We start from the raw sequence: 9,797 nt of genomic DNA on the forward strand, positions 1-9,797 counted from the left end.
GTTGGGTTTGTGCACGGAGTCCGTGATTCCATCCCCCTCCCAGGGGACACATCCCATCTACCGAGTTGCTGTCGCTGGGCGAGGTGGAGGAGGGCGGGGGACGGGCAGCGCGGCGGCCTTTATCAGCCCCCCGGCAGGTCCCTGCCCTCCCGCCCCCGCTGCAGCCCCCCCGGCTGTGCCCGTACCTGGGCTCAGAGAGGTCTGTGTGTTGGGAGAGGCGAGGAGGGGTTGGGAAAGGCTGAGAGCACGAAAATTACTGGTGCAGAGGAAAAGGTAAGTCCTAATAGGCTTGTAGTTGTCTCGGCCACTTACTCCTGCTTCTATTGTTGTTCAATTTCTCCACAAAAGTAAAACCTAAATATTTACTATGTTATGGTAAACATTTTGCAAATGAATGTTTGAGCATATAGGAACATCTTAAGTTGAATTTACTTCCCAGAGTAAAACACAGTTTCGTGCTACCAATTGGGAACTGCACATTTCATGTAGATGTCAGTTGTTTACACCAAGTGATGTCTATGTTGACTGTTCCATATAATCACGGGAGATTAACCTTTCTATAGACTAGTAGCATAGGGTAGTGATGTCCTACATTTTTAGTGTTGCCTTTTGCTCCAGGTTTGTTCAAACACTTTTTTTCATTTTTTCTCCTTGAAACTTCAGAAGTAACCAGGGCGATGCTTTGAGGAAATATTTATTTATTAAATACATTGATACAGTCATTGAAAAAATAACGAACCGGGGTGAAGCAGCAACGCTCCAAGGCCAGAGAGTGTATGGACAGCAATTCTGCTTCTTTTAAGTGAGTGTAGAGACATTTGCAGTGCTAGCTATGAAACACATCTTCCTTCATACCATTTCAGCTGAGTTTGCCTGTAATTCTACCGTATTAATCAATGCTCAGTAGTATCTTCAAGCAGATCTCACTTCACAATTGCAATTATTTAATTTATGTATTAAATTATTGCCATATTTAATTTATGCTGGATTGGTGTCACGCCCAGGTCTTTGTGCATTTGGGGTTGTTTTATTTGCTTTTTTGTTTTGTTTTCTCCCTTTCAACAATGAGGAGAACAGTAGTAATTGAGCTGTGCCTGAGTTTTCCTCTTGTCTTTCTTTTGGGAAAGCAGGTTTATAAAGGAGCATCCTGGACTCTTACAAATCTTGTTCCTTAAAACTGCTCCATGGTTTCCCATCGACTGTAACCAGTATCTCCAATTGCAACAAAAAGTGATACTCTCATTAAAGGCTGAAATTATCACAAAGCTCACTTGTGAAGCTGAAAGCTGCTTTGTTCAGAGCCTGAAGTGCGGCAGAAAAATCAATAAATTTGAATGCACAACAGCAGCAAATTTAGTGTGACTGGGGGGGCTTGGGGGAGTGGTGGAATGTAGGGCCAAGTTTGATAAATGCTCAAAGTAGTCTAGAAAGAATTTGCAAACTTGGGAGAAGACCTGGGGGATTTTTTTTCTAAAGAATTAATTTGAGCCAAGCTACCCAGAAAGGAAGCTGCTAAGATCTTTTGTGTTAGGTAATTCCTCATCCGTGGCAATTGGAAGTGGGCCTGAGATGGGCTTATCCTGAGATCAGGATATGCCATGTTGATTGGGTCTGGATGTTAAGGGTCACTGGGCTCTTGTCAGTCATGTAACTCATGTCTGCTTGGAACAGCACCTCCTTCACTAAATGTTAACATCATTTTCAGAATTCAGTATCCTTTCTGCTCTCTTTTAATGATAAATGATGCCCCAGTGTTCTGAATATTTTCCTCTGAAATGCCCATAAAGCTTACAAGTGATATTAGAAAAGACAGAGGAAGTTATTTCCTACATAATAACAGTAACTTGCTAATTTTGCATGGAGCTTACCTCTCAGTATTTTTTCCATTAAAACAACTGATGGATTATAGTATCCAAAATTTGTAGTTAAAATAAACATAATAAAACTGCTGACTTACTTCATTAATATCTCGTATGATAAGTGCTTGAGCCCAGTGGCAGGCTTCAAAAAACAGAGGTGCAAACCCTCAAATAAAGAATTGTATTTGTGCAGTATCACTACTGCTAGTAGGATTCATTATTTAATTATATGCCAACAGGCATCATACCACAAACTAATCATGGTTCCCTTTCTTGCTGAAAGAGCCAGAGTCCTCTGAAGTGCAGAGAACTGAAATGTCTCACGACATTAGCCACAAGCCAACACTGCACCCCCATCCCACCACTCCCTGGTCAGTCTGAACCACCTGAGCAGGGGGTTCAGAACAGTGTGACATTAGCATGACTGGAAAATGCAAGAGAGATGCTGTGAAACAGCATCTCCTGTCCCTCCGCCTTACCAGGGCTCAGCCAAGGTGAGGGGAGCATCCCTGGGGCTGGGCTGGTCCTGGCTTCCCACCAACTTCTCAGCCTGTGGAGCTCCTAGCATGCCCCAGTGTAAATATTGATCTAAGTAAGAACTGCTCTTCTGTACTGGTGAACAAACTGGATGCATTCAGGAATACTTTTCAGGTGGCATAGATCTGCTTTTGCCATAAGAGCCAACGGGCAGCCTGGAAGTCACTACATTTGCTTTTTACAGTATGTTACCCATTGTCAAGCAGTCCCAGTCTAAACCTCCCTCCCACTCATAACCCTTTTAGCTGCTGAAAGAGTTATGAACAGCAGGTGCCATGGATGCTTAAAATAATCAGAACTTGCTAAAGGGCAGATAGCTTCCTTTCTTCCTCCACACACAACAGTATGATTTGTGGTGGAAAAAGAAAAAGAAGCCACCCACATATTCAGGGCATCCCTCTCTTTCTTGTTTTGTTTTTTTGTTTGTTTGGGTTTTTTTTGTTGTTGCTTTTGAGGTAGGTAATAAATGGTGCTGGCCTTACTGCTCTTTCTTAGCAAACCTGGTGGTGAAGCCCACAGGTGAAGCTCATGTTTCTCTGACTGAACAGCCCAAGCCCTGTGCATGGCTGAGTTTGCTGTGGGGTTGCAGCCCAAATCTCAGCTTCCCTACCCTGCTGACCCAATTCCTACCATCTTCTCAGGTGTTGAGGGGAGGGCATGTTGTTGTCCAGCTTTCATGTTCTTTTGTGCTCTGTGTCACCAGAACAGTTGTGCAGCCTGGAGAAGTGGTGTTCCCTGTGAGCTGGCAAGCACCCCAGCTGCCCCCCACAGCCCTGCCCGATGGAGCCCACCCGCAGCAGGGGCAGTGGCTGCCTTGAGCAGCAACTCTCCTACCAGCTGGGGGGTGGTTTCTTTGGTTTTGTGGGTTGTTTCTGACAGATACTTAAAAGCACATTCTGCTTCCTCTCTTAAGAGAGACCTCTCCTTTTGTAAAGAGAGGAAGGAAGAGCTTTTGAGAAGGTTTGGCTTTGATACTTCCTGCAAGAGAAAACACCTGTTTGCAGCAACCAGTTACAGCCAAGTGCGAGGTCCCAGCTGGCACCTGTGTAAGGAGGTGACTCTGCAGCCCTGCTGAGGTCCCACCCTGTCTGCTCAGCTTGGGCAGTACCAAAGTTACTGCAGCTCAGTACCTGGCTGACAATATGTAGACAAGGTAGTGAGACTGAAAGAATGCCCGTAGCAGGGCTGCTCAGTTGATGTCTCTGCTCTGTCATCTCCACCCAGCTGCAGGAGCAAGCCAGCAAAGGGATGTAGTCTGGGTGAAGACCTTATTTGGAAGATCCTTTCCTATCAGATTTCATCATCATCACTCACTTTGGGTTTGTATGTTTCTCTTTGTTAAACAACAGCCTTTTCAGATAATACTGTAAATTTATCTGCATGATTTTGAATCAGAACCTGTTCTCCGCAGGAGTCATACCATCATCCACCCTGGCTTCCTCTGTTCCACTTTCTTTTCTACCATGCAAGCTGTTATGGAAAATACTGAACAAAATTGGCCCAGGAGCAGCTCCTGCTGAGTTCCACCTGTCTCTTCTTCTGGAAGAAGCTCATTCCCACTGATAACAGTAAGATGAGTGCATAGACAATGAAATAAGGGCTTTCAGCCACTTTTAATTTTACTGAAAGGACTGTTAAAAGTTTTTTGGAAGGATGTTATTTTAGGGAATTTTTTTCCTTCTTTGCAGTATATGATGAGGACTTGAGAGCTTGTGGAGTGAGAATCGACTGATACTCAGCTTTCAGCACTCTAACTAAAGGAATGTAATAGTTTTATCATCTTTCTCATCATTGTTGCACTTCTGAGTGCTGGTAAAAGGTGAGCATTGAATGAAAAGGAAAAAAAAAGTTCCTAATTAAGCATAAAAATGAGCATGGAAGCTATTAGTGTCTCAGCAATTAGCACGGAAGAGAGCTAATTGTAGCAATTTGTGGGATTCTAATTTTTATTAACATTCAGTTGGCTGAGTTTCAGCATAGTACTAACAGCTGACCTGGTAAGTCAGGTAGTGAGGGGGTGGGAAATGATTTGCAGCATTTTCTTAGCAAAATCTGAGCAAGGACAATGCTAAGCAATAAAACTCCCAATGCTTAAAATTTAAACCTAATGGAGACCATTCGCGACTGAAACAGAAGTAGGAGCAGAAAAAAAAAAGCAGGATTCTGAAGAAAGGCCCTAGCACCTGAAGCACCTGATTGCAATTAACAGGAAAAAAAAAGTTGCGAGGCGATCAGAAGGGGCTGGATCACAGCTGGTCCTCCTCCTCCCGGGGGGGTTGTGTGTCCTTCCGGGCAGCCACCAGTGTGGGTGCAGGCACCAGGTAACAGTGCTCAGAAAGAAGCTGTGGCTTTACTTCCCGTTGGTTGATTGGTTGGGGTTTTTTACTTAAACACAATATAGTAATTATGGGCATGTTCTTTGAGAACACTTTTATTTACTTAGTTTCTAGTATCTGAAGGTCTTAATAGAGATCTAGCCATTTTGATAGATGCTCATAATGACATGGTACACACATTCCCCTTTTTTTTTTTTTTTTTTTTCCTGTGGCAACTACTGTTACAACTTTCCTGTAGTTCCTGATGGTGAGCTGAACCCATCTCTTCTTTTCTCCCACTCATCCCTGTAGCACGAAACTTCAAAGCAAAAAGACTAAGCAGTTGTATACGTGTTTCTGTGGGGGGAGGCTGTATGTCATTGTGAATTATTTTCTTACCACCATGTCGAGTGTTGAACAGATCTTGAGAGTAAATTTCATTACTTTAACCAAGTGGGCTGTACTGCATGTTAACGTGCATTCTCTACATCCATTTGCAATGACTGAAATCTTTTCTTGGGAAAGACACAAGCTCTGGGCTCTGTACAAACATAATTAAAAAGGAACACTATGATGCCCTGCTGTTATGTACTTGTTATGAAGATATTTTGTACTGGTCACTGTATTCAAGCATTAGTTCTAGGGAATTTTATTTATTTATTTATTTATTTTTCCAAATTCGTAGGTAGTCACTGAGATGCTTTTGACTTTGAGGAAAATATGTGAGACTTTATGCAGGTGACCTTAGGGTAGAAATAATTTGACTCGGCAGATGTATCTGGAGGATAATATACAAGATGCCATTATCAAGTGTTTCCTTTAAATTACAAGTAGAAGGAAAAGATTAATCTACCACTTTCTATCTCATGGCTTCTTAATTGTTCCCACTGAGTTTACCATACACTTCTGTCAAAATGGTAAATAGTCTGACTAGATGCTGTTAGTGATCATTGTATCTTTAATTTAAAAATGGCAATGTTGCAGGAGGGAGGGAATTACTGTGAAATAGCAAATACTGAATTAATGTTGATACTTACAATGCCTTTTATATGGCTTTTCAGTTCCTGGCATGTTTGGGAAAGCTCACTGTGCAAGGTATGGCATTTGCACCCCTATTGCTAATCTTGTCATGGGTCATACGGACAGTTTACCATTGGGGGGGTCTCTTTTGTCTTCTTTTTGTGGAGTCCTTATGCTGCCCACGGGAAATGCCTTGCTGCAAAGTCAAGATTAATCAGCTTCTGGTGTTTTGGTTCTTGTGTTTGGCTTGGGGCGGGTTTTTTGAGTGCGTGCATTTCTTTACAGCAACATGGCAAAGTAAACTCTGGTTTGTGTATCAGCAGGAGTTAAAAATCCTGCAATTTGTGGATCACTGGGGTCTGCAGGTTACGTCTAAGGGTTTAATGAAATTTCTGAAAGAGTAAGCCAATGCCCCATAGGCTTGTGTCTGGTAATTGGGAATCTCTATCTCCACTGGCAAGTTATTTAAAAATGCTGAAAGCCACAGGAACATACATTAAGAATGTGTGGCTGTCAGAACTAAAGCCGACTTGGGGCAAAAGAGAGAGAAAAATGGATTGTCTAGGGCAGTACTGAAGTGCAAGTAGAAACATAGACTACAAAAGGTCATCTGCCAAATGGTGTTCTTGTCTGAATGAGCAACTGAAGAAATGTAGTATATCAAGTTAAAAATCCTAAAACATACCTTTCTTGAATTTGAAGAGTTGCTATTTTGAGAGAAAAAAGAGTCCCATGTTTTTATTTTTCCTAACTTCAGAATAATGAATCTGAAAAGAAATTTGCAGTGGATAACTGTATCTCTAACCTCTGGTGGATGAATCCAAAATAAGCAGAACACGAGGAGCCCAGCAAACCTGGTTGCAAGCAGCTGTGCCACCACTGGCTGATCTCCAGCTGTGGAAAACCTCCCCCCTCGGCTCAGCTGGCTGAACTGCTTAACATGCCTGCTCCTTAAGCCATCGCATCCAGCGAGCTCAGCTGGCTGGGCTGGACACCTTTGCTCATCAGGTTTGCTTCGACTGGTACAACCAGAGAGAGCTCCTGCAAGTGACTGAATCAAAAGATGCAAATGAGATGTTCTGCTCTAAGTATGAATTGTACCCAGCAGGACTGAATACTTTTATTGCTAGTGCACTGACCACCTGAATAGTTTACTGTGAATCTTTTTCTTTGGAGGGGGTGTGTGGGGAGCAGGTGAGGGGAGAGGAGGTTTGAGCCATTGCTAGTTAGAAGCAAATGCATAGAGAGGGGGTGGTGTTAATAGTCATGCAGCAGACTGTTCCCATTGCCTCTTCGATGGTGTCACATAAAAGTGAGATTTCATCCCACCTGACACGCACAAATGTGCCTGCATTGACGTTTCAGTTGTTTCCAGGGGAAACAGCAAGTTGTGTGAGGGATCCTTTATCTCACCATTGCCTGGGTACTGCTGAACAGTGAAAAGGTTCAGTTTTCTTTGAGAAGCAAGCAGAGTGGGTCACTAACACTTCATTTTTATTTATTTTTTTCATGAAAAGAAAGAAAATACTTAGTGAGATCATGTCTTAAAAAGTCTTTGCTGTTTATATCTCATTCATAGCCCTGCAATTTATCCTCGGTTAATATCACAAAGAAGTTAATAAAATAACCTTTGTTTTGATTTTCTGAAGGATTCACATCCCCCTTTGTGGTTGGTTTGATCAAAAATAAAGGTTGGAAAGACTATATTCTAACTACAAAGGGAGAAGATAAAAGGATCAGTCTGTTTCAGTACCTCCTACATAATATTGCCATAGTAACAAGAAGCTGAATGTGGCTGTTCATCACTGAATGCTGAGGTAAAGCAGACACCCTTATTCAAAGGAATATTAGTACAATACCGATTTTTAAGGTGTCAGTAAGGAATCAGGAAAAAATTAGCTGCCTTATATACCACACTCTGTAAGCTAATAATAAAGTGCCACTTTGACAGAAGAGAGGGCAATTAAGGTGTTTAGCAGATGTTTATAATGCTGTAAATCAGAGCATTTTACATTCCACCCAAAGCCATGCTGACTTGTGAAGTGCAGTCACAGATAATATATTCTGACATTAAATTTACATGAGATGAACAGCTCTCTCTCTTCTTCTGCCTAATACATTCCTGGCATGGCAGTTGACTGGCTATTGCCAAATATTTGTGCTGCAGAACTGACTGGCTAGGGTCTAATACGGATTAAAGTATAAGTGGGTAAAATATTTTGTGTATTTAGGACTGCATGATGTCTCCTAGATCCTAGTAATATTTTGTTAATGATTAAACCATCTCCAGGGGAGATGGTGTTCTGTTTTGGATGTGTGCATACACCAGGTAAAAATATGTATCTTTGAAATTTTAGTGAAAAAAAAATAGTTTGATTAATCTCAAGAATAAAATTTAGAAAGGAAACAAAAGGAAAAAAAAGAGCACCCATTTCAATGCACTATTACTAGTGTAACTTACCACTGTAACTTCTCTGTGCTTTGCAGCAATAATTTGATGTTTAACTTCTTGCATTTCTGTGTCTAATAGCAGCTTTAAAAAAAACCAAACATCATTTATCAAATTATCATTTATCAAATATCAAACATTTATCAAATAATGGATTAAAGGAAATCTACTCTGCACGCACTTTCAAAGGCCTTATTAATTTGAGAGTTGGTGTCTTGCTTAGGTTTGTTTTATCTGAAGGCTTTTTCAGTCTGAAGTATGTTTAAAATGAGGGCTTCAAGCATGGAGCAGAACTTTGCTAGCAGCCATGGCTGCCTCCTGGGACAGGGAGGTAGGGAGTGGCTGCAGGAACAACTTTTCCTACACCACCAGTGCTTTCTGCCAGCCTCTCATGCCTCTGGCTGGGGTTAAAACACAAGGACAGGAGCTGGAGGCAACAGATCTGCCCTCAGGTGTCAGTGAAAATGATACAGATTCAGGTCAGAGCCAGGCTGAAAGGATGGAAGGGCTCAGCCAGGAAGAGTGACAGCTGGAAACTGTCACTACTGGAGCTGGCAGAAGTGGAGATTGGGTTGAGGGTGCTGGCGTACCCCTGTGAAAATCTGAAGTAAAGGATCTGTCCCAGCTCCTCCCATGATCGATTCGGGTAGCAAGTGGCAGATGGGCTCTACAGACAGAGCTCAGGTGTGTACTGGCACCCAGGCAGTCCTGCTGTTCGGGCAGCTGGTAGGGCAGACAAGGTGATGCACACTGTGCCATTTCTTTGAGAAGGCAAGAGGAAGGCTGACAACTACTTTTTCCTCTTTGAGAAGAGTGCCCTAGGGAAGTCATGCAGACGCACAGCACGGGTGTGGGGTCAAGCACCCAGAAATGTATTAATTAATGCATCCTCCCTTGTTTATGTACTCATATAGGCATTTTCTGAGTGATCTCAGCCTCACTTACAGGTTAGAATTTGCTGTTCCTCATGCAGCCCGGTTGTCTTTCTATGAGTTGCCATGATAGGTTTTACAACAGTTCCCTGCACTGGTGGCTGGACAATGCAAGAACTCACATAATTATGCAGCCCTTTGGTTGATTTTGACCATGTTGCCCAGTACAAAGCTGGCAAACCTGAGCTTACACCTCCTGAACACTTGCTTTCTTGTGTTTCATCTGCAGGGGAGACTGGATGTGGGAGGGAAGCACCTCAAGATTGTGTGACTCAGCCTCTTTGCACAGTTTAAACAGTTGCCTGAAGGGTATTTTTATTGCTTGTCTGTAAGTAGTAAATTTTTTTATTTCCCCTCCCGCCTCCTGCGCACTGTGAAACCGACCAATCTGACTTGTGGAGCTCCAGTTTCAAAACAGCTCTTAGGTTTTCAGGGGCAGCTTTGTGTGTGTATGGGAAACTGCATATTCTTGTGGAGGTAGGAGACTGGGCTTTGGAAGAGGGGAAATTTGTGGATTACTGTTTTTTTCAGATTGATGTAATTCAAACAGAAAACACATAGTTGTAAAAGCAAAAGAACAGCAGGATTCCTCTCTACTTGGTTCACGTTCATGCCCTTTGTAGAGGTATAGTCTCACATGTGGTGTCTTTTCCTCATCTTGTAGGCTCAGAAAAGAATCCTCAGT

This window comes from Chaetura pelagica, unplaced genomic scaffold, assembly GCF_000747805.2.
Source record: "Chaetura pelagica isolate M959 unplaced genomic scaffold, ChaPel_1.0 scaffold954, whole genome shotgun sequence".
In the NCBI taxonomy this organism is placed as follows: domain Eukaryota; kingdom Metazoa; phylum Chordata; class Aves; order Apodiformes; family Apodidae; genus Chaetura; species Chaetura pelagica.